The sequence below is a fragment of the Ranitomeya variabilis genome, chromosome 7 (assembly GCF_051348905.1).
Source record: "Ranitomeya variabilis isolate aRanVar5 chromosome 7, aRanVar5.hap1, whole genome shotgun sequence".
Classification (NCBI taxonomy): domain Eukaryota; kingdom Metazoa; phylum Chordata; class Amphibia; order Anura; family Dendrobatidae; genus Ranitomeya; species Ranitomeya variabilis.
In genome coordinates, this window is record NC_135238.1 from 188,720,417 (window position 1) to 188,745,885 (window position 25,469).

A 25,469-nucleotide genomic window follows, 5' to 3' on the forward strand; every position below is an offset into this window, starting at 1 on the left:
CAGCTGTCAGGTGCACGCACTGAATAGACCTTTGGCCACCAGATGTTTCGTTTGGGCCAGTGACTGGCCTTCCAATCTGAACCCACGGGGCTTCTACCTTTGTGACATTCTCCATGGTGACTTCTGCGATCTTGTCCAGAACCGGAGGACACAGAGTATTACAGTAACTAATAACCAGCGCCAGAAACGGTGCGTTCCTCCAGGTGACCTGGTGCAGCAGGCGCTGGCAGGTGAGCAGGATGTCGTCTATCAGCATATTCTGCAGCCACTGCCCGTTCATCACGTACGTCAGCTCATTCAACAGATGATCAATGTCGTCCATATTCTTCACTCTCTCCAGTCCGTATCGGCTCACTTTATGGAGGAGTTTCTCATACATCCCGGATTTATTCTGCCTGGACAGCTGGGCGGGCTGTAACCACCGGATGACGCTGTTCGCGATGCTATTCAGGTCGCTGAGGTCACACTGGGGAATGACGTCGTCAATCTTTCTAAGGACGGCTTCATCCACTCTAGTAAGGGTCAGCAGCGACAGTGACCTGGTCATCATAACCACCATAGATGGGACATGAGACGTCTTCATAAAGCTACGGGAAGGGACATTTCAGGCATCAGAAAAAGTCACCTTCTCAGAATCAAATCAATTATAAATGTGACAAAGGGAACAAAAAGAAGCCAACAAAACCCTCAAAACACATTAATGTGGGCTTTATTTTTGTGGTTTCCCCAGGCAAAAGATAAAATAAGAGGTCCATAGAACAAAAATGTCACGTCTTTATTAAAAACAAACAAAAAAAAAAACACTTTGTGATGAGTGTCACTCCAAAATTACTAATTAAAATAAGCCTTATAAAATAGTCCTTATACAACCCATATGTTTGTAGTAATAAACTATTATTGTTGAGCATATTTATGTTAAAATCCGGGTGTCCGTTGTTGGCACGGCCAAGATATTTTTTTGCCTCCTGTGTTGATTGACAGCGCTCGCTTGGGGAAAGCACACAATGTAGCAGCAGGAGCCAGCGCACGCGCTCACAGATCTCTCTCCTCTCTGCTGCGGCCATGCGATTTTCCTCCCTCTTCTTTCTTTAACGCTTCTTGCTCGCCACACTTCTGCATCTTTCCGTGGAGCGAGCAGCCACAGCAGAGGAGAGAGGTCAGTGAGCGCGGTCGGTGAGCGCGCACAGGCCTCTGCAGTTACACTGTGCGCATGCACGCTGGAGGACTCCCCAATGTCACCTTGACCAGTAGCGGACATACCATTGGTGCAACCAGTGCAGCCGCACAGGGGCCCGAGAGGTCCAGGGGCCACTGCTTTCCCCAAACCAGGTGGCATTGTGCATTATAAGGAGCTCTCCGGCTGCAGATGGTCCATATATTGTTCTTGCACAGGGGCCTCTGCTGTCTGTGTCCGCTCCTGGCCCTCACGGTATACCAGTCGTATGTTTGTATTCTTATTAGTGACCTTGTCTTACCCACATGGTAAACCCAGCGCCATTCTAATAGGGCCGTCCACATGTCCCTTTAACCCGATTACTCGCCACACATGCATGGAAATTGCACTTACGCAGTTAGACGTTTTTGTAGATCCGCAAACAGTTGATAGTTTTGGCAGGGCAGGCAAACCACGGCATCTGTGAGCTTACATAGATACAGGCGATGGTAATGATCCAGATTGTCCTGGATGGCGGAGCAGATCCTGAACAGAGAGAAAAACAAAAAGATCACACATCATCAAGCAACATAACGAGACTCCATCCACAGCCGTGCCACGTCCTCATCCAGAAGGGACGCTCCCACACAGTGTGCCGTGTGTGGCAGAACAAATTTCACCCGGACCACAAGCCCCACTGACGTACATATGGGTTTTTGTAACTTTGATGGCAAAAACGACACAACACACTGCGCCAGTGTCATCAATAAGTTAGGAAACGGCCGACAGAGTCTCTAATAAGTGGTGGACGCTCCTTGCTCCACTGTAAAGATGCTTCAAGAATGTGCACCATATAAAATGGTTCATAGGTTTGTAAAGGCCCCATATACCGTGAGGGTCGGCCAAGCGTTCATCTGGCCATCAGCTCGCTCTCACTCTATTCCCCCCATGGACATGAATGCTCAGTAGGGTGCTCATGCATTGAGGAGTGGAGAAATCCACCATCGGACTCATCGGTCTGTACATCAAAGGGATCAGGCAAAAAAAAAAATAAAACCTCTCAGTACTTATTTGCTAGGAGGAGAATACTAAGAGCCTGAAATGGCTGATTACAGGGAACAACAGCTTGCATCCATCTGAACAGTAAATGGAAATATATACAGGATTCAGACATCCATATATTATGATCCAGGTATGGACCGAATTGGCCGAGGATCTCCTGGCCTCACACATGTATAGTTGGGTCAGCAGACCCTCGCTGGGGTGCAGCCCGTACCCGGACCGTGATAATATGGACAATATCAGATTGGACAGGAAGGATCCAGCTCCAAACCATTCATGGCTTAGAGAATCCACTTACTTCTGAATGAGGATTGGGTTCTTGCACTCGGCCTCCGCCATGGTCTCCAGCACGTACACCAGACTGATGTGATGGATCTTACCTGCCAGTATGACAAGGTCGTCTTCAAGCCTGGAGGGAACAAAGGAGCTCAAACCTTTACAAATCCAACATTTGGCACTTGTTTCCAGTACTGAATTCCTAGATTAGACTACAAAATAATCAGGAGCTTCCTCTAATTAGGGAATACGAGTTCTATTTGAGTATTATCATTGCATTATGGGATTTTTTCTGTTGGTTCAGGGCTGATACGTAGTATCCCTTTAAGGGGCCGATACATCACATCCCTTTAAGGGGCCCACTCACCTATTTCTTATCTCTTGAGAAGCCATCGGAAATAAGGCACAAAATATTTTTCCGAAATGATCCGCATTATTCCATAGGTTTGATATTTCGAGCAGAGACAATTTTGCCATCACCTGAAACTCGTACTGCTTGAAAGCCATTTGCCGGTAGAGGCCGCTGACGATGCACATGGTGTCCGTGCTCATTTTATTCTTGTCCCGCACAAAAATCTGATTGCATTTATCCAAGAGGGGCTGGTAGTCATACTTCATAAGGCACAGAAACTGGACGACCCGGCGCACGCTGTGCACATCTATGTAGTTATCCCCCTCCATTAAGGATTCTGCCTTGCTGATCAGTCGGTGCTGCAACCGCTTAGAGGTGACCGGGAATGTCTTCATCATAAGACTGGACAGGTATCTGGAAAAGGATTAAAAAGGATCATGAATGTGATCTATAGCACATATGAAGTGTGTGATATAGAGAGTGGCTTGCAAAATGAGTTAACTGAGAGTCCATCAGTGAGCTTATCCTGACACCCTACGCAGAAAGCAGCCAATCAGAGGTGTGGGCCAGGTTATACAGAGCTCAGTATTTAGAGCACTGCAAGATCTGCAGCAGAGAAAAAGCCGGATTACTCACCGGTAATGCTCTTTTAGTGAGTCCACGACAGCACCCCACTGGAGAGAGGGATCCGCCCCGCAGGAACAGGAAACCTATTGAGAAATAAAAGAGGGCGGTCCGCCTCTCCTCCTCAGTTTTGATTTCAGAGTACCCGGAGGACCGCCAGTATTAGGCAAATATCATTTATTTCATTCTTTAAACTTATTTGCTTATGATTAAAAGGAATTTACTCAATCAGTATTATATTGATCTAGGGCGGGATGTAAGAGGGTGCTGTCGTGGACTCACTAAAAGAGCATTACCGGTGAGTAATCCGGCTTTTTACTCTTCGCCACGACAGCACCCCACTGGAGATCTTTCAGAGACCATCACCTAGGGAGGGGACCACCGTGCTGAGGACAGTCCTGCCAAAGTCTAGGTCAGAAGTTGACGATAGGTCTAGCCTATAGTGGTTATAGAATGTAGAAGGATTTGACCACGTTGCCGCCTTACATATAGTTTCAATCGGGACGTCTCCCCTCTCTGCCCAGGAGGATGCCATCGCTCTGGTGGAGTGTGCCGTTATGCCTTCCGGAGGGATTTCTTTCCTCGCGGAGTAAGCCAGTCTGATAGATTCTCTGATCCACCGGGATAAGGTGCTTTTTGTTACTCCATGACCCTTCTTGACACCCTGGAAGGAAATAAACAGAGCCCTACTCTGTCGCCAGCTGCTGGTCTTTTCAATGTATTTTAACACTACTCTTTTAACGTCTAGAGTGTGATATTTTTGTTCTTCAGGAGTGGATGGATTACTGAAGAAAGTGGGCAAGATTATTTCTTGTGACCTGTGGAATTTTTTCGCTACTTTGGGTAGATAGGAAGGGTCTGGTTTAAGAATTAGTTTATCCTGAAAGGTTAACAAAAAAGGTGGATCTATGGAGAGTGCTTGGATGTCACTGATTCTCCTAGCTGAAGTCAGTGCTACCAAGAGGGCCGTCTTTAGTGATAGACATTTAATTGATATTGAGTCTATTGGCTCGAATGGAGAGTCTGTTAGGGCTTGTAAGACTAAATTTAAATCCCAGGGTGGAATCCTAGGTATGTTAACTGGATTCATTCTTTCGCAGGCCGTAATAAATCTGGATACCCATCTATCCCCCGCGATGTTATGGCCATAGAGGGCTCCTAGTGCTGAAACATGAACCTTTAAGGTGTTTACAGTTAGACCCAGTTCTCTCCCTTTTTGAAGAAATTCCAAGATAGAGTATATAGGAATTTCTGATGTATTGGTAGATGTATGGAATTGCAGGAATTTTTTCCATACTCTCGTATAGATTTTTGTGGTGGAGGGTTTCCTACTATGGAGAAGTGTATCAACCAAACCCCCCGAGAACCCTCTTGACCTTAGCATCTGCCTCTCAAGTTCCAGGCCGTCAGGTGAAGATTGTCCACCTGAGGGTGGAAAAACGGACCTTGGAAGAGAAGATTGGGCGTTGAGGGGAGGACCCAAGGATCTGAGATCGACATAGTCTGTAGCCATGAGAACCATGGTCTCTTGGGCCAGAATGGAGCTATCAGTACAACTCTCGCCCCTTCCTCCCTGATTTTGCGTATGACTTGAGGTAGCAATATGATCGGAGGAAACGCGTACGCCAGACTGAACTGCCAAGGGGCTTGGAGAGCGTCCAGAATGTCCGGATGATCCGCTGGTGATAGGGAGGCGAATCTCTGAACTTTTCTGTTTCTTCTTGTGGCGAAGAGATCTATCTGAGGACGGCCCCAAAGAGATACTATGTCCAGGAAAATTTGTTGGTTTAGACACCACTCCCCTTGTTTTAGGGTGTGTCGGCTTAGAAAGTCCGCCTGCTGATTGCTTGCTCCTCTTATGTGCAACGCAGTAAGGGATGCTAGATGATTTTCTGCTAGATTTAAAATTTCCGTAGCAGAAGACATCAGAGTCTCTGATCGCGTACCTCCTTGACGGTTTAGATACGCCACGGTGGTGGTGTTGTCGGACAGGACTCTGACGTTTTTCCCCCGAAGCTGTGGGAGGAAATGGTATAAGGCGTACTTTACAGCATTTAGTTCTTTGAAGTTAGAGGAGCTGCAGCTTTCCTCTATGCTCCATGATCCCTGGCAATAATCATTCCCCATATGAGCGCCCCATCCATGAGGACTGGCGTCAGTGGTTATGGTATGAGATGGCGTTATTACCCATGGAACCCCACTCATCAAATGGTCTGAGTCTAGCCACCACTCTAAGGAAGTTAAAACCTCCTGAGATAAGGTTATTTTTGCATTTAGATGACCCAATAACCGTTTATCCTCTTGTAAAACTTGATGTTGCAGTGTTCTAGTGTGGTGTTGAGCCCATCTTACTGCAGGTATACAAGAGATTAGAGACCCTAATAATGACATAGCCTGTCTTAGGGATATACGTGGATTGTTTATTGCGGCTAGGACTTTGTGTCTGATCAGTGAAATTTTTACCTGTGGCAGAAGATACTTTTGAGATATAGAGTCTAAATGGAACCCCAAGAACGCTTGACGGGAAAGTGGAGTGAGTCTGGATTTGTCGGTATTGATTATCCAGCCCAGGCCCTGTAGAGAGGAAATTGTGTGAGCTAAACGGTCAGTACATTGAGTAGCTGAATTTCCTATTACCAGAAAATCATCCAGATAGGGCACAATCAAGGTTTCCTTCTGGCGAAGGTAGGCCATCACCTCTAGCATTATCTTGGTGAAGATCCTCGGTGCTGTTGAGAGGCCGAAGGGCAGGGCCACATATTGAAAATGGTGAACCTCGTTGTTGATTTTTACCGCCACCCTGAGGAATTTCTGGTATCTGTTATGAATAGGGAGATGATAATATGCATCTTTTAGATCAATGCCCCCCATCATACAATTTGGGAAGAGGAGCTTTATGGTGGATCTAATGGACTCCATTTTAAAGGTATAATTTTCGATAAATAAGTTGAGTTTTTTAAGGTTAATGATTGTCCTGAAAGAACCGTCGGGTTTAGAAATTAAGAATAGGGGAGAGTAGAACCCCCTACCCTCCTGTCCCACCGGAACTTGGACTAGGACCCGTTTTGATAATAGGGTTTGAATTTCAAGCTCTAACGCCTGTTGCTGTATAGGCGAGCTGAAAGATGTTATAATATAAGACTCGTGGGGGACACGAGAGAATTTTAATTTAATTCCATCTCGGATGGTATTTAAAACCCACGAGCTAGATGTTATCTTTTCCCATTGAGTGGCGAAAAACTTCAATCTACCCCCAACTGGTATATCCTCAGTATTTGTTATCTTTTGAGGGGTTGGGTCTTCTGAACATGGTACCTCTCTGCTTTTCATCTTTAGCGGTCCATGTTGTAGACCTATCCGTTTGCTTTCTTTTGCCAAACGGTCTCCTTTTGAAGGCTCTCCTATAAAAAGGAATGGAAGAGTCAGGAAAAGCTTTTTTCCTGTCTTTCGCCTTCTTTAGTATGTCATCTAGAGTTTTGCCAAAGAGGAACTCACCCTCACATGGGATGGCGCATATTTTAGATTTTGACTGCGCATCACCCTTCCAGCTTTTCATCCATAGTGCACGCCTTGCGTTGTTTACCAGACCTGCAGACCTTGCTGCTAACCGAAGGGAGTCCGCGGATGCGTCCGCCATAAAGGCTGCTGCACCCCGTATTAAGGGGATGGCTGCCCGTAATTTCTCTCTTGGGGTTTTATTCTCAATTTGTTGGTCCAATTGATCTATCCATATGAGCATTGATCTGGCTGTGCAAGTGCTTGCTACTGCTGGCTTAAATATTCCCGTAGTTGCCTCCCAGGATCTTTTTAGGGAGGACTCGGCTTTGCGATCTAGAGGATCCGAGAGCAGTCCCGCATCTTCTACAGGCAGAGTTGACTGCTTCGAGGTAGAGGCTACAGCAGCATCAACTTTAGGGACTTTTGTCCATGTGAGAAGCTCGTCGTCACTAAACGGGTATTTTCGTTTTGACGATGAGGGTAAAAAGCTTCTCTGATCTTGCTTTTCCCACTCCCTTTTTATTAACGCTTTCACTGCCGGTATGACCGGAAAGCATCTCCTTTTTCTCTCTGCCAAACCCGCAAACATTATATCTTGCGTGGTTTGTGCTCCTTTTGTCTCTTCACACCCCATAGTGTCTCGTATTGATTTCACTAAATTGTCCACACTTTCCACCGGGAAGCAAGGACGTCCCTCAATTTCAGACGATGAAGATGATGATGATGATGATGATGACGACAGGGAGGCGTCTGAACACACAACCTGGTCACTGTCTGAATTTGACGAGGGTGTCGGTATTTTGGGTTTGGCTTTATGCGGTTTATCTTGGGATATGGCTCTTAATTCTTCCCTGATAATGGTACGCAAGTCCGTAATGGACATTGCCGCTCCTTGTGTGGTTTCAGATATACAGCCTTGACAAAGTTTTTTGGGGTATGAGTCGGGTAGGGGCTGGCTACATAGAGCACATTCTTTATGTTTTGTTTTTTCACGTTTTTTACCCTGACCCGTGCGCTGATGAGAGAAGGAGGAGGGAGAGAGAGAGAGAGAGAGAGGGGAAATAGCATTAGCTTAATAGGTAGAGTCACTCACACTCACCCAGTGAAGCTGATAATACCGGATCAGAAGCCCGAGATCCTGTCCTGGATCTGATCACCGAACCGCTCTTATGACCGGTGTCTGAAGATCCTTTGCTGGGACGCTCTTTGGCAGGGGGTACTTGGTCTCCTGTTTCAGGGTCCATGGCACCTGGGGATGACATCTTACATCGCCAGATAGTAGCGCTCATTTGATTTAAATATGGCGCCTAAGCGTCCTCCATCTTGCGCATGCGCAAGGACCGCACCTTCCCCCCCGCCGCCGGCCGCAGCTTGGATACTCCGGAAGTTCAAACTATACTTCCGGGTAATCCTTGGTGGTGGTCGGCGCGTGCGCAGTCCGAGCCCCGGACTCACTTCCGGAACGCTGTCCTCACCTGCTCAGCGAGGATTCCGGCGCCTGCTATTGCCACCTGCTTCGGAAACGATGCCCGGCGGCCTTACCCGGACCAGGTCATCATCCGGGCTTCTGTCAGGCGAGGAGGGAGCCGTCAAACGGATCTCCCCCGACGCTGCCTCTGGACTGCAGCCCCTGCCGTTCTTAAAAGACACCGCACAGGCGGCGTGCATGCCCAGGTATTTTTTCTTCATAGAAATCCTGTCGTTCCTGCAGGAACAGGAAACCTAAACTGAGGAGGAGAGGCGGACCGCCCTCTTTTATTTCTCAATAGGTTTCCTGTTCCTGCGGGGCGGATCCCTCTCTCCAGTGGGGTGCTGTCGTGGCGAAGAGTAAAACAGGAACTTTATCAAAACTACAGCAAGCAGCCCAGTAAGTGACACATCGCTGGAATCAGAGTCTCTGCCCCTCCATCATACTGCACTCAGATGGGTCAAAATCAGACATAACCCACATTTTTTCCCGCAGAGTCCGATAAAAAGATTAAATAAATTTTGGACATGTGCACAGCCCTATTGAATATCATAGTTACGAGCGCTACAAGTGAAAACTACACATAGCACTCATCTGAGAAAATACGTCTTATGCACGAGCCCAAATAGCAAGTTAATCAAATTAATCTCCCTGCTCTAAGTATCAGCAGAGAGGTAACGCGGGATCGGCATTGGCTTCAGCAGGGAAGTTATACTTATTTTGTTATTTTACAGCATTTCCAGATTTGGCTTTTTAAAAAAAAAACAAAAAACAGTTAAGCACGTTAATTTTTTTCCCTTTTCAGCATTCTAGAATTTTTTTTTCATTGTTTTCATTCGCGTGTCACCACAGGTCAATATGGTCTTATTTTTGTAGACAAGTACTATTTTGCCTTACGCATTTATTAGTAATATTTTTAACATCAGACAGTAAATGGAAGTCTTAGGGTATGTGTCCACGGTCAGGTTTGCTTCAGGCTTTGGTCAGGATTTTATGCAGGTAAAATCCTGACCAAAAATGCACCTGAGGTCACTGGCAGGTCACCTGCGGTGTTCCTGCGTGTTTTGCTCATAGTAGCAACATGCTGCGTTCTGAAAAAACGCTCCGCATGTGCGTTTTCGCAGGAAAAACGCATGCGTTTTTTAATGCACAGTGGAGACGGGATTTCATTAAATCCCCTCCACTATGCTGGAACATCTGGACGCTGCGTTTTTGATGCTGCGGCTCAGCGCTGCGTCAAAAACGCAGCGTTTCCTGAACGTGGATACATACCCTTACATTTAAAAAATGATGTTTTATTTTTGTTATTTTTTTTTTTTTATTTAGTGTGTGGGGTGATGACATTGAAGGATAGTTGCACCAGTCTCTGCCTATAGAAATCCATGGGTGAAAAAGAAATTAAAACAAATATACATATGCAAGATTCAGTAGAAAAATAACAACAAGGCTGGAATTTGGGGGCGTGTCCTATTAGAACACCAGAGGCAGAGCTGACGGAGCCAAGATGGCTGCTCCCATGAGCTGTATTTACCACGACTTTGGCGGAACTAAAATGACTGTTTAACAGTCCTATTGCTTCCAAAGGTAATTTATTGTATATTTAGTTATATGTGCTATCTCTCCGCTGTAAAATAACTTGATATGTTTGACAGTGATGCGTCCACTTTAAGGGGTCAATGGGGACCACTCCTCGTTAGCTTCTTAAAGGAAACCTGTCAGGTCACTCAGGACTCGCAAACTGCTGACATGATGATTTACTTGCCATAATCCAGCAATAAAATCATGCCCTTCCTGTAGCATAAAGTTATGCATATCCTCCACATTTGTATTGCCCTCATTCACTATCCGGATAGTTCTATGAAAACAACACCTCTGGTCAGAGATAACTCACATCCTGAGGAGGAGTTTTCCCCTTTGGAGTCGACCCATCACCAAACATATCAGGTTATACTACAATAGGGAAGTAGTAGATATAAGTAAATAGGAATAAATTACCTTTGGAAACATAAGGACTGTGAAGACAATTATTTCAGCTCTGAGAGAGCCACTGTGACCTGACAGGATCCCTTTAAATCACTTCCAGTAGTCTTAGATACTGGTGACCGCTTACCTAATATTTTGTATGTTCTCCAGGCCCGTGTTCAGGGCATTGGCTACCTTTCCCATTAACGGACTGCTGCCCAGATCTAGTTTTTCCAAACAAACTGAGAATTTCGACAACGTCTCCGGTTCAAACCTGAAAGAGGTAAAAACATACAATCAATCATATAAATACAAAATAACAAACAATGCGCCATACAGTTATATAGGATAAAATCCAAAAGATTTCTTTATAAAAAAGTAATTTATTGATCTAACTTTTTAGGTTTCGTTTTTCCAGTCCGCAGTTGCAAAAGTGCAGGACTCCACTGTCCTGGCTGTGCATCTTGTCTCATGTTTACGATGCTACAATGAAATGCTATGACGTGTATACTAGTGGGAGAAGAGGGATACAATGCGGAAAACCTTTGGGCAACACACAGCATGACGAACCTCAAGAGCCAAAGAGCTAATGCTGGGCAACTAAATGGCAAAATGGCTGCTGGGATTGGTAATCAAACATTCCACCAGCCTTACTTTTCCAGTCTTCTCCAGCCTTCCATTAGCAGCTGCTGCACCAAAGAGTCGTGCGCTTCCACATTAAACCTTGAAATACAGAATACAACAATGGTAAACGAGATGCAACATAAGGACCGAGCAATGGAGCAAGTGGCTCGTACCTTATAACGGCATACAGCGTATTCACCAGGGTGGTGTCGCTCATAAAGTCAATTTTATTTTCTGCCAGGATCCGAAGAGCAATAAATTCCGGGTGATTTCGGACGGTTTCATGATTTGCGTTTGCACTCGGCTTCCCCTTCTGAAGCTCCCATAATGTATTGATGGCGCAACCCACATGATGTACTGTAAGCTTAGACTTATGGATGCCAATGAGTTGAAAAATCTGGAATTGGTTTGTGCTAGTCATCAACTGATCCAGGAGCGGATCCGAACTGATACTACGCATCTGAAAGAAGCGCAGAGAAAGAGGCAAAGCCCTCCTCCAGCAGAACATGTCTGGACTGTACGAAAGGCTTAGGACCTTAGAGAAATAAAAATATTCTATGTCTTTTCTTCCAACATCTTCTTAGAAAGTGGATATTCCTCTCTCCGGAGAAGATCTTGTTACTTCAAGATATGATAAGACACTTTGATTAAAGCCATCTGTAAAGGAAGAGATAAAAAAGGAATAATAATAATAGTGGACCCACAACTTATATGTAAGGCTGTGTTCTTTCCACATACAGATTATACAATCAGCATTTTAACATACTTATTATATGGTATTGGTATACAGGGGGTGCAGAAGTCGGTGTACAGTTTAAATAATAGTTGAATGTTATCAATTGTGCATGATTTTCTTAAACAAACCTCATTTTTTATAACTTCCCAAATAAAAATCAAGTCAATCTGGGTAAGGTCTGGTGACCCTTCTGGCCATGCAACCGGCAGGACAGCATCTACCTATCCACATAGTATAAAAATAATAATATGAATAGACATTTATGCCAGCATATGCACCCCTGTATATTAGAATATGAAGCTTAAAGTTATTTGTCCAGAGCATTTTTTAGCATCTGGTGATAAAAACAAACCTATTGAGGCATAAGGACATCAAAGAAGATCGCACCCTACCCTCCCTTTGAATGATCGGGTGGAGAACGTGTCAGACCCATTTCATCCATGTAATTACATGGTGAGTTTAAAGGGTGATTTCTAGTTTAGTAAATCATCCCCTCTTCTAAAGATAAGGGTTGACTTACTGGCTGCTGGAGTCCCAACTTCTCATACCCCAAAAAAATCTCCAAAAAAGAACACTGGAGCTTATAAACCAAGCTTAGCACTCAGCTATTTCCAGCAGTCCCATACACAATGAATGGTGCGGAGGTTGAGCATGTGCACCTACCGCTCATTTCGAGATTGGACTATGCCAAGCCTCGTTCCCTTTATCAAGAGCCCCATCCTCAGGATCGCCAGGGATCCTAGAACCCCAAAGACCAGCATGCTATGGGAAGGAATAATGCAATATCTTTGGAATGTTTAAAGCCTTAAACTTACACTTCTGCCCAGTAAGAAGGAGAGTGATCTTTAGTATCATAATCAGCCCGCCTTATACAGTGGTGGTATATAACTAGGATATGTCACCTATGCCGATTGCCTGGAGGTGAAGTCACTGGGACCCCTACAGAATGCTAGGAAAGCACTGAGCCATTTTATTTATAGTAATCCTTGCTGGCTTTCTTCGGGTTACCATTAAAAGAAACCTGTTGCTTGATTTATGCTGCCCAAACAATAGGCAGCATTAATCAGAGCCTGGCTGCCTGATTACAGCCAGTGATATTTTTTTCAGAGATAATATACTTTAAAGATCCGGCCGTGGACCATAGCAATAGAGAAACCAAGTCCAGAAAGTCCAAGTGCCACAGCAGGTGATTGACGGGTCCCACGACTGCGAATCACCTGATGCAGTGCTGCAAAATACCAAGAAGAGTCAGACTAGTCTCACATCCAACTATGGTCCTCAGCTGAAGACCATGGCTCGGTCTGCCTATGGTGAAAGACCTGAAGAGAGAAAATACAAGAGGTGCTCCCTGTGTAACACTGTGGGCAACAGGTCAGGGCTAGTGATGAGCGAATATACTCGTTACTCGAGATTTCCCGAGCATGCTCGGGGGTCCTCCGAGTATTTTTTAGTGCTCGGAGATTTAGTTTTCCTCACCTCAGCTGAATGATTTACATCTGTTAGCCAGCATAAGTACATGTGGGGGTTGCCTGGTTGCTAGGGAATCCCCACATGTAATCAAGCTGGTTAAGAGATGTAAATCATTCAGCTGCGGCACGAAAAACTAAATCTCTGAGCACTAAAAAATACTCAGAGGACCCCTGAGCGTGCTCGAGAAATCTCGAGTAACCAGTATATTCGCTCATCACTAGTCAGGGCAAGTCAGAGGGTTGGTCGCTCATCTAAACAGGTTGTGTGCGGCACAACTATGTAAAGAGTTAGATATTATCCAATATCCGCCGTATGCAGACCAAATGGAAAGAGGACACAACAAGGAAAGGAAAGATCAGTGAGGTGGATCCCGGAACAGAGGATAAATAAAAATGTTTGCGTAGAACCTACTCCTCCCTTAAGCATACCTGTCATGATTACCCCAATGGCAGGGAAGTAAAAATAACAAAAAACGGACTAGCTCTCGGGTGATGGAAACTAAAGTTGACTGTGACCTGAACCTGACACAACACTGGAAGTAGCCGAGGGGTGTTCCTACGATGCCCTAGACACCACGCGCCAGCCGGAGATCTAACTACCCCTATTAGAGGAATATACAGGCCTGCCTTACCTCCAGAGATGAACCCCAAAAGGAGATAGCGGCCCCCCACAGATATTGACGGTGAGTTAAGAGGAAAAGACATACGTAGGATGAACAGCAGATTTAGCACAGTGAGGTCCGCTTTCTAGATAGCAGAAGGATAGGAAAGAGTTACTTCACGGTCAACTTCAAAACACTACTCAAAAACACCATCCTGAAATTACTTTAAAACTCCAGTGACAACTCATGCCACTGGAGTGGCAATTTCAGTCCGCAAGAGCTTCCAGCTACAGAGAGTCACATTGCAGCACACTGGACAAGAAATAGCATTAACTAGAAACAAAAATCAACTTAGCTGAACAGGAACTTGAGGCAGGAAAATGTAACAGAATGCTACTGATACATTGTTGGCCGGCATAGGACTAACAGCCAAGCAGCCTTAAATAGGAAACTCCCCTAATGGGTGGCAACAGGTGATCAGGGATAGAAGAAGGCACATAAGTGGCACTATCATAAAACACCACCGGGGGAGCCCACAAACAGAATTCACAACAGTACCCCCCCCCTTAAGGAGGGGGCACCGAACCCTCACCAGAACCACCAGGGCGATCTGGATGAGCACTATGAAATGCACGAACCAAATCAGGAGCATGAACATCAGATGCTGTCACCCAAGAATTATCCTCCTGACCATAGCCTTTCCACTTAACCAGATACTGAAGTTTCCGTCTGGAAACACGGGAGTCCAAGATCTTTTCCACCACATACTCCAATTCACCCTCAACCAGCACAGGAGCAGGAGGATCAGCAGAAGGAACAACCGGTACCTCATACCTCCGCAATAATGACCGATGAAAAACATTATGAATAGTAAAAGATGCTGGGAGGTCCAAACGAAAGGACACAGGATTGAGAACCTCCAGAATCCTATAAGGGCCGATAAACCGAGGCTTAAACTTAGGAGACGAGACCTTCATAGGAACAAATCGAGAAGACAGCCAAACCAGGTCCCCAACACAAAGACGAGGACCAACACGCCGATGACGATTAGTGAACTGTTGAGTCTTCTCCTGGGACAACTTCAGATTGTCCACAACCTGTCCCCAAATCTGATGCATTCTATCAACCACAGCATCTACTCCAGGACAATCCGAAGACTCCAATTGACCGGATGAAAAACGAGGGTGAAACCCTGAATTACAAAAAAATGGAGAAACCAAAGTGGCAGAACTGGCCCGATTGTTGAGGGCAAACTCTGCCAATGGCAAAAAATCAAGCCAATCATCCTGATCAGCGGACACAAAACACCTCAAGTAAGTCTCCAAAGTCTGATTAGTACGCTCAGTCTGGCCATTAGTCTGAGGATGGAATGCAGACGAAAAAGACAAGTCGATGCCCATCCTGGCACAGAACGCCCGCCAAAATCTAGACACAAACTGAGTACCCCTGTCAGACACTATATTCTCAGGAATACCATGCAAACGCACCACATTCTGAAAAAATAGAGGGACCAGCTCAGAGGAGGAGGGCAATTTGGGCAAAGGTACCAAATGAACCATCTTGGAAAAACGGTCACACACCACCCAAATGACAGACATCCTACGAGAAACAGGAAGGTCAGAAATAAAGTCCATAGAGATGTGCGTCCAAGGCCTCTTAGGAATAGGCAAGGGCAACAACAACCCACTGGCCCGAGAACAGCAGGGCTTGGCCCGAGCACAAACATCACAAGACTGCACAAAAATACGCACATCTCGAGACAAGGAAGGCCACCAGAAGGACCTAGACACCAAATCCCTGGTGCCAAAAATTCCAGGATGACCTGCCAACGCGGAAGAATGAACCTCCGAGATAACTCTACTGGTCCAGTCATCAGGGACAAACAGTCTACCAGGCGGACAACGATCAGGCCTATCCACCTGAAACTCCTGCAAAGAGCGCCGCAGGTCTGGGGAGACAGCTGACAATATCACCCCATCCTTCAGGATGCCAGTAGGTTCGGAATCACCAGGCGAGTCAGGCTCAAAACTCCTAGAGAGGGCATCCGCCCTCACATTCTTAGAGCCAGGCAGATATGAAATCACAAAGTTAAATCGGGAGAAAAACAACGACCAGCGCGCCTGTCTAGGATTCAGACGCCTGGCTGACTCAAGATAAATTAGATTCTTGTGGTCAGTCAAGACCACCACCTGGTGTCTAGCACCCTCAAGCCAGTGACGCCACTCCTCAAATGCCCACTTCATGGCCAAGAGCTCCCGATTTCCAACATCATAATTTCGCTCAGCGGGCGAAAACTTTCGAGAGAAAAACGCACATGGTCTCATCACTGAGCAGTCAGGACCTTTCTGCGACAAAACTGCACCTGCTCCGATCTCGGAAGCATCTACTTCAACCTGGAAAGGGAGCGACACATCAGGCTGGCGCAACACAGGAGCAGAAGAAAAGCGGCGCTTAAGCTCCCGAAAGGCCTCCACAGCCGCAGAGGACCAATTAGCAACATCAGCACCCTTTTTGGTCAAATCAGTCAAAGGTTTAGCAATGGCAGAAAAACCCGCTATGAATCGGCGATAGAAATTAGCAAATCCCAAGAATTTCTGAAGACTCTTTAGAGAAGTAGGTTGTATCCAATCACAAATAGCCTGAACCTTAACAGGGTCCATCTCCATAGATGAAGGGGAAAAAATATATCCCAGAAAGGAAATTCTCTGAACCCCAAAAATACACTTTGAGCCCTTCACAAAAAGAGAATTAGCTCGCAAAACCTGAAAAACTCTCCTGACCTGTTGAACATGAGATTCCCAGTCCTCCGAAAAAATCAGAATATCATCCAAATACACAATCATAAATTTATCCAGATATTCACGGAAAATATCGTGCATAAAGGACTGAAAAACGGAAGGGGCATTCGCGAGACCGAAAGGCATTACCAAATACTCAAAATGGCCTTCAGGCGTATTAAATTCGGTCTTCCACTCATCCCCCTGCTTAATCCGCACCAAATTATACGCACCACGTAGATCGATCTTAGTGAACCACTTAGCCCCCTTTATGCGAGCAAACAGATCAGTCAGTAAAGGTAACGGGTACTGGTATTTAACTGTAATCTTATTCAGAAGTCGATAGTCGATACAAGGTCTCAATGAACCATCCTTTTTACCCATAAAGAAAAACCCTGCCCCTAGTGGAGACAAAGAGGGGCGAATATGACCCTTTTCCAAAGATTCTCTGATATACTCCCGCATAGCAGTATGTTCAGGTACAGACAAATTAAACAAGCGACCCTTAGGAAATTTACTACCGGGAATCAACTCAATAGCGCAGTCACACTCTCTGTGAGGAGGGAGAGAATCAATTTTAGGCTCCTGAAAAACATCATAAAAATCTGACAGAAATGCTGGGATCTCAGAGGGAGTAGATGAAGAAATGGGAACCAAAGGTGCATCCCCATGAATCCCCTGACATCCCCAGCTCAGCACAGACATTGATCTCCAGTCCAAGACTGGATTATGAATTTGTAACCATGGTAATCCAAGTACTAAAACGTCATGTAGATTGTATAACACAAGGAAACGAATAATCTCCTGATGGTCTGGGGTAAGATGCATAGTCACTTGTGTCCAATATTGTGGTTTATTGCTAGCCAAAGGTGTAGAATCAATACCCTTTAGGGGAATAGAAACTTCCAGAGGCTCTAAATCAAACCCACAACGCTTGGCAAAGGACCAATCCATGAGACTCAGAGCGGCGCCAGAATCCACATAAGCATCCACGGTAACAGATGATAAAGTACAAATCAATGTCACGGACAAAAGAAATTTAGACTGCAAGGTACCCATAGAAAAAGATTTATCAACCTTTTTATCAACCTTTTTTATGCGTTTAGAGCATGCTGATATAACATGAGCTGGATCTCCACAGTAGAAGCACAACCCATTTTTGCGCCTGTAATTCTGTCGTTCGCCTCTAGACAAAACACTATCGCATTGCATATGCTCTGGTGCCTTTTCAGAGGTCACCGCCAAATGGTGCACAGGTTTTTGCTCAGAAGATACCGCCATATGGTGCACAGGTCTTTGCTCAGAAGATACCGCCATATGGTGCACAGGTTTTTGCTCAGAAGACACCGCCAAATGGTGCACAGATTTGCGCTCCCGTAAACGCCGATCAATCTGGATAGCCAATTTCATGGCATCATTCAGACCTGTAGGCACAGGGAACCCCACCATGACATCCTTCACGGCATCAGAGAGACCTTCTCTGAAATTAGCTGCTAGAGCGCACTCATTCCATTTAGTAAGCACCGACCATTTACGAAATTTTTGGCAGTATATCTCAGCTTCATCTTGCCCTTGGGAAAGAGCCATCAAGGCTTTCTCAGCCAAAATCTCTAAATTAGGTTCCTCATAAAGCAACCCCAAAGCCAGAAAAAACACATCTACATTTAATAACGCAGGATCCCCTGGCGACAATGCAAATGCCCAACTTTGTGGGTCACCCCGCAGTAGAGAAATAACAATCTTAACCTGTTGTGCAGGATCACCAGCAGAGTGAGATCTCAGAGACAAAAACAATTTACAATTCTCTCTGAAATTCAAAAAACGGGATCTGTCTCCGGTAAAAAATTCAGGCATAGGGATCTTAGGTTCAGACATTGGAGCACGTATAACAAAATCTTGTAAGTTCTGGACCTTTGTAGCCAGGTTATTCAGACCTGCAACCAAACTCTGTGGATCCATGATTCAAACAGGTGTAACCAAAGCCATTCAGAGATTAAGAGGAGAGGAAAAAAAAAAGGCTGAAGACTGCAGTTTAAGCAAGGAGCACAAATGAGCAACTAAGGTGCACTTTCAAACACAGAGAAAAAAAACCTTTACTCATCCTTTCCTGCTTTAGTGCATAGTTTTAACACATCTGGCCGGCCAAACTGTCATGATTACCCCAATGGCAGGGAAATAAAAATAACAAAACGGACTAGCTCTCGGGTGATGGAAACTAAAGTTGACCGTGACCTGAACCTGACACAACACTGGAAGTAGCCGAGGGGTGTTCCTACGATGCCCTAGACACCACGCGCCAGCCGGAGATCTAACTACCCCTATTAGAGGAATATACAGGCCTGCCTTACCTCCAGAGATGAACCCCAAAAGGAGATAGCGGCCCCCCACAGATATTGACGGTGAGTTAAGAGGAAAAGACATACGTAGGATGAACAGCAGATTTAGCACATTGAGGTCCGCTTTCTAGATAGCAGAAGGATAGGAAAGAGTTACTTCACGGTCAACTTCAAAACACTACTCAAAAACACCATCCTGAAATTACTTTAAAACTCCAGTGACAACTCATGCCACTGGAGTGGCAATTTCAGTCCACAAGAGCTTCCAGCTACAGAGAGTCACATTGCAGCACGCTGGACAAGAAATAGCATTAACTAGAAACAAAAATCAACTAAGGCTACTTTCACACTAGCGTTAACTGCAATACGTCGCAAATGCGTCGTTTTTGCAAAACGCCGCATCCAGCAAAAGTTTTTGCTGGATACGTTTTTTCGCCATAGACTAACATTAGCGACGCATTTGCGACGCATTTGCGACGCATTGCCAAACGGTGAATCCGTTTTGCGACGCTTGGGCGTATGGTAGCGGACCGTCGGGAGAAAAAAACGTTACATGTAACGTTTTTTTGCTCCCGACGGTCCGCTTTTTCCGACCGCGCATGCGCAGTCGGAACTCCGCCCCCACCTCCCCGCACTTCCCCGCACCTCACAATGGGGCAGCGGATGCGTGGGAAAAATGCATCCGCTGCCCCCGTTGTGCGGCGGGGACAACGCTAGCGTCGGGGACCTCGGCCCGACGCACGGCGACGGGCCGAGCCCGACGCTAGTGTGAAAGTAGCCTTAGCTGAACAGGAACTTGAGGCAGGAAAATGCAACAGAATGCTACTGATACATTGTTGGCCGGCATAGGACTAACAGCCAAGCAGCCTTAAATAGGAAACTTCCCTAATGGGTGGCAACAGGTGATCAGGGATAGAAGAAGGCACATAAGTGGCACTACCATAAAACACCACCGGGGGAGCCCACAAACAGAATTCACAACACATACCTGAGGATTAACCTTAGTAGCAGCAGCGCCCGGGATCCACTGCACTCCTCTCTACTTTAATGGTGAAAGATCTATAACATGAAACTGTCTTCCACAACCTCACCTTTGTATAGAGTTCGGCTGTTCTTCGCCCAGTATTAAGCCTCCTACACAGCTGTTTCTGTTTCAGTCAACGACTGTATTTTAACCTTCCTATGTAAATGATGATCATTCCCCCCCGTTTTGTATAATGGTTTATACACCCGGCTATAATCCTACATCATCCATGACTTTGTGCGAGTGTACACAGAAGAATACGTTCTTTGATGCGATTTCGAAGGATGCCGAATCCTGATTTGATTTCCTTCTTTTTCATTCTCTTTGCATTTTGTTCATTTATAATAATAAAGTATCAACACTTCTATTTATTAAAGCATTCTAACTTTGCAGTATTTCTTTCACACACGTCTAAAACTCTTAAAAATCACAACTAAATTCTCCCAGCGATTCCTACTGGCCACCGACCGCGAGCGGTCTGACGAATCAGCAAAAGGCAAAGCGCTGGAAATTTAGCTCGCGGCGCCTACGTCTAATAACGCCATTTTTGAAGTCCTTATGACATTTAATTGTATTGAATTGTTACTAATTATTATTATTATTATTATTGTTATTAATTGTTACCACAAGTCCTGGACCCCGTCCTCCACCCGTTACCACAGGTCCTGGACCCCGTCCTCCACCTGTCACCAGGGCATATGCGCTTGTTACTGGCCATGATTTGTCACAGTCACCCCCAGAATCTGTGTCACACCCCACAGTCTGATGACCCTGCAAGTCACTCTCTGTCTGGGTGTCAGCTCCACGTGTTTTATCCAGCAGACCACTATCAGTCGTATTGTGGCACACTTCAGGTGACGTCAGGTCAGTTAGTTGGACAGTCGCACCTTTCCCTCTGGTCAGGCCTGCCTTCTCAACATTACTAACTGACATCCACATTATATCCACAAACACTTCAGCCTTTTCCCACAGTGCTACCAAATCTTGTCCTATTACCATAGGATACAGCAAGATCGGGTCTACAACCACCTCATGGTATGTGGAAACCTCCGCTGCGACAATGTAGATAGTGGCTACCTGGAGATATTCAGTGTCGCCAGGTGACACAGAATCTCCTGGACGGGTTCCCAGCACAGACGCTTCTCTCCCCGGGTCTATCAACCCTTGCACACACTTTCCATCCAGCCAAAAAGGACACAGTCGTGACACCTCACTGATTGCCGCCCCTTTTTTGGCTCCGCCCCCTTTCTGGGCAAGTGCTCTGCTTTTTGATACCACCCCGGTTCGAGATTCAGCCCCCCTTCGGGATTCCACCCCTTTTTGGGCCATTACCCCTATTCGGGTTACCGCCCCTTTTTGGGTCTCCGCCCCCTTTTGGGCAACCATCCCCGTTTGGGCCACCGCTCACTATTAGGGATACTCCCCTCCCTGGGATACACCCCGTGGACTCCCCCACGGCACTCAGGCCCCAGTTCACACAGTACACCCCAATGTCTCTGGGCTTGTACTGGCCTTTAAGAGTCTGCACAAAAAGAATTTTTTTTTTTTTCTCTATGTCACTTTCACCAGCTCCTGCTGGTACCGCCACAGCTCCCGCTGCAGTCACACACAACCGGCACCTCCAGGTGCTGCCAACCACAAGCCACTACAGCTCCGCCTGCTGTGGAACCTCTCGCTGCAACCACGGCTACTCTCCACACGGCTCTGCACGGCTCCACCGCTGCCGCTTGTCACCTTTGTGACCCCGCCGAGTCACAGCAGACGCTTGTCACTTTCGTAACCCCGCCGAGTTACCGCTAGACGCTTGTCACCTTCGTGGCTCTGCCACAGCAATTAACTCCACGTGTGCTAGCGGGATTGTTGCCAAAATTATCCACCAATTGTAAGGTTTCTCTCACTGAGAGTGTTGGGGGACACTCACTTGGCCGCGATATTCAAGCACACGGGCACGGGTTTATAAAACAAAGCAGTCCATGCGGTTTATTAAGCCTCATAAACCGGGTTACGCACAGTTCATAACATGAAACACAACAGGCACCAACTGGTAATATTTACTTGCAGCTTCTAACACTTCAGTGTACGGCTTTGCCTCACGGACACTAACACGCTGGTCCTCCCTTAACCAGTTCCCAAGGGAGACCACATAGTTCATAGACTTCACAAGCACTACGGCCTGTACGATACCTGACGGGAGCTCCGGCTCCACCTGCTGACTCCTCGCCAGTCCACACCTCCGGGTAAGCTGCCTTACAGGGATCACCAACTTGCCTGGCCGGCACACACTAGTCAGTCCAGACCTCACCGAAGGACTCCAGCTTCCCCAGTTCCACTGTGCACGGCTCCGGGATCCGGTCCTCCTACTAGGACCTCCCACGCCAGCAGGTGCTTTCCAGGAAGCCTCCTCCCAGGCTTCCAACACAGGAACACACCGAGCCCTCAGGAACTCCCTCAGGGATTTTGCACTTGGACCCTTCAGGTCCAAACACTGGAACCACACAGGAACATGTGACCCACACTCTGGTCACGTTATGTACCTGTAACCACACCCACAGTAATGGATCACATGGACTGGTCACGTGATCCTGACATCACTGCAGGTCAATTCTCACGGCCTCAATACAACTCCGTGCAGATTCCGGGGAGACCATGCAGCGCCCCCTACCTGTTACAGGGGTTACTGCATCACATATATCACAGAGCTTACATACATAACTGGGAAAAAGACCTTGATACTGAATTTCAGGACTGGGAGGTAGATCAAATTTACAAAAATTCGCATGGCCCATCTAGTTGTATAAGAGTACAGGAAAATTCGTATAAAATAGTCACTAGATGGTACACTACCCCAACTCTATCTCATCTTTGGTATCCTAATTCTTCACCAACCTGTTGGAGATGTACTAAAGACGTTGGTACTTTTCTGCATATGTGGTGGTCTTGTGAAATACTACAAACTTTTTGGAAAGAAGTATTAAAACATATAACTAAAATATGCAAATTACTACATCCACCCTCCCTGACACTCATTTTTTTAAACTGGAAGGGGGACAACTCGAAATATAAAAATAAATCCCTGTTGGCTTTCCTTCTATCAGCAGCTAAGCTTCTTATCCCAGTCCACTGGTTGACTAAAAACTGCCCGAGCATTTCAGATTGGGTCAACAAAGTGGACCAGTTATACTATATAGAAGAAATTTCTGCTTTCACTTTTTTCTCACAAGAGAAATTCCACACAACATAGGTCCCCTGGAAATCTTTCAGATCTAGTGATGAGTATTTGGCTCTCATTAACAATTAGAAATCTCTTTAGAGGTTTGGATCTCTTCCTAATCCAGAAATGAACGTGTCGATGTCCCCCCTCTAAATCCCTTGCACCTATTTTACGATAAGCCGAACCCTCCCCTTCTAGTGAATCTATCACCTACCCCCTTTCTCCTCTTCTTTCTTTCTATTTACAGTATGTGTGTATTGGTTAAATGTCGCATTAATGTGGAGTTGTTTTTGGTTTCTGATCTAGCCTTCGGGAAGTCACAAGACTTCAAATCTGAACTTTCTTAATGATTGCATCTTACTGTAATCTTATGTTTATCCACATGTTTATCTACATGTTCATCACTAATGTTACATGTTATTATTGAACTAGCCTTCCCGAGATTGGGTTATATGTCATACTGATGTATCTCAAATCCACATGTTACCATTTACCTATCTGTTATTTGTGTAAAACTAATAAAAAGAAACTTAAAACAAACGAAGACTGACTTCCAAACTGTTTTGTTCACCGATGAGTGCCGCGCAACGCTCGATGGTCCAGATGGATGGAGTGGAGGATGGCTGGTTGATGGACACCCCATGAAAACACGGCTAAGGCGCCAACAAGGAGGTGGAGTAATGTTTTGGGCTCGAATCATGGGGAGAGAGATTGTCGGCCCCTTTATGATCCCTGAAGGGGTAAAGATGAACTCCATAATCTATGTGGAGTTTCTAAAACAACACTTCCTGCCATGGTTCAAGAGGAAGAACCGCAGCAAGATCATTTTCATGCATGATAATGCACCATCTCATGCTGCAAAAAACACATCTGCATCTCTGGCTGCTATGGGCATAAAAGAGGACAAACTTATGGTGTGGCCACCATCTTCCCCTGACCTCAACCCCATTGAGAACCTCTGGAGCATCATCAAAAGGAGTGTCTATGATGGCGGGAGGCAGTTCACATCTAAGCAACAGCTCTGGGAGGGTATTCTGTCCACATGCAAAACAAATGAAGCAGAAACCATCCAAAAACTGACAAATTCAATGGACGAGAGAGTTCAGAAGCTTTTTTCGAACAAGGAGTCCTATGTGCAAATGTAACATCACCTAGAATAAAGTTTTCACTTGAAAACTGTTTGATTTCATTTTGTAATAAGCTGATAATGCTTATAACTTCACAATTGACCTTTTTTTGTTCAAAATAAAAAAAAGAGGTTGAAAACTCTGCTGTGCATAATAATTTGGAACATGCATTTTGAGTGTTTATTTTTTTTTAAAAAGATACTGTTTTCATAGGCAGTTTTTTCCAAAACATTGCAATTATACTAGAATAGTAGATGACTGGAAAATAACAATGACTGCAATTCAGATAGGTAATTTAGAGAAAATATGAGGAAATATTATTTGCATAATAATTTGGAACACAGTGTATATATAGACTGTATAAATGTTATAAGGAATATTTGAGGCCATGGAACCATTCTATGTCCATTTTGCAAGCCGTCGAGAAAATTTCGCCATACGGATGCCACACGGATGGCACACGGATAATTGTAGGAGAAAAAATTGCATCCTCGCATTGAATACGGATCACTGTTCAGGAAATTTTCTGCTTATCTCGGCCATCAAAAACGGACTGCATTTTTATATGTGTGTGACTCCGGCCTAACTCCCAAACTGATTGCATTGTTTACTGACAAGGTATAAAACATTTTGAAAACACACCTAATACATTATTAACGACATTTTACCATGTTTATTTTCACACATGGAAATAAGTGATTTTTCCTTTTCGCTTCTGAACTATACAGAGTTGTGATATTTTATTTCAGATTATGTGCAGAACTTGAACTTGTTTCATTTGACTACTTGTGGTTCAAGGTAAGCTGATTCTGTGAATAATTAATGTCTTACTGGATGTAGTTGACAACATTCTGGCCATGAAGTACATTTTGATGATAGTTCTAGCAAGTTACTGGTGAAACTCTTCCAAGGTTCTGTTAACATACAAAAATAAGCGATTTACGTGAATAACTTCTGAACTACACATAGAGTTGATAATTTTTTTGGCAAATATTGTTCAGGACATTGAGCTGGTCATTTTGAGTACTAGTGGTCTAGAGTACCTGTTTTCAAATTGAACTTACGTATGATTGAGTGTGTTTGATTATGCGCGACATAAGCGATTTACGTGAATAACTTCTGAACTACACAGAATTGATAATTTTTTTGGTAAATATTATTCAGGACA

The 25,469-nt window shown here is 45.2% G+C and overlaps 1 pseudogene; it reads right to left on the reverse strand.

Moving 5' to 3' along the window:
- LOC143784357 (FAST kinase domain-containing protein 1, mitochondrial-like) overlaps positions 1-25,207 on the reverse strand; it is a 44,151-nt pseudogene extending 18,944 nt beyond the window's left edge.
- Between the last annotated feature and the right edge of the window lie 262 nt (positions 25,208-25,469).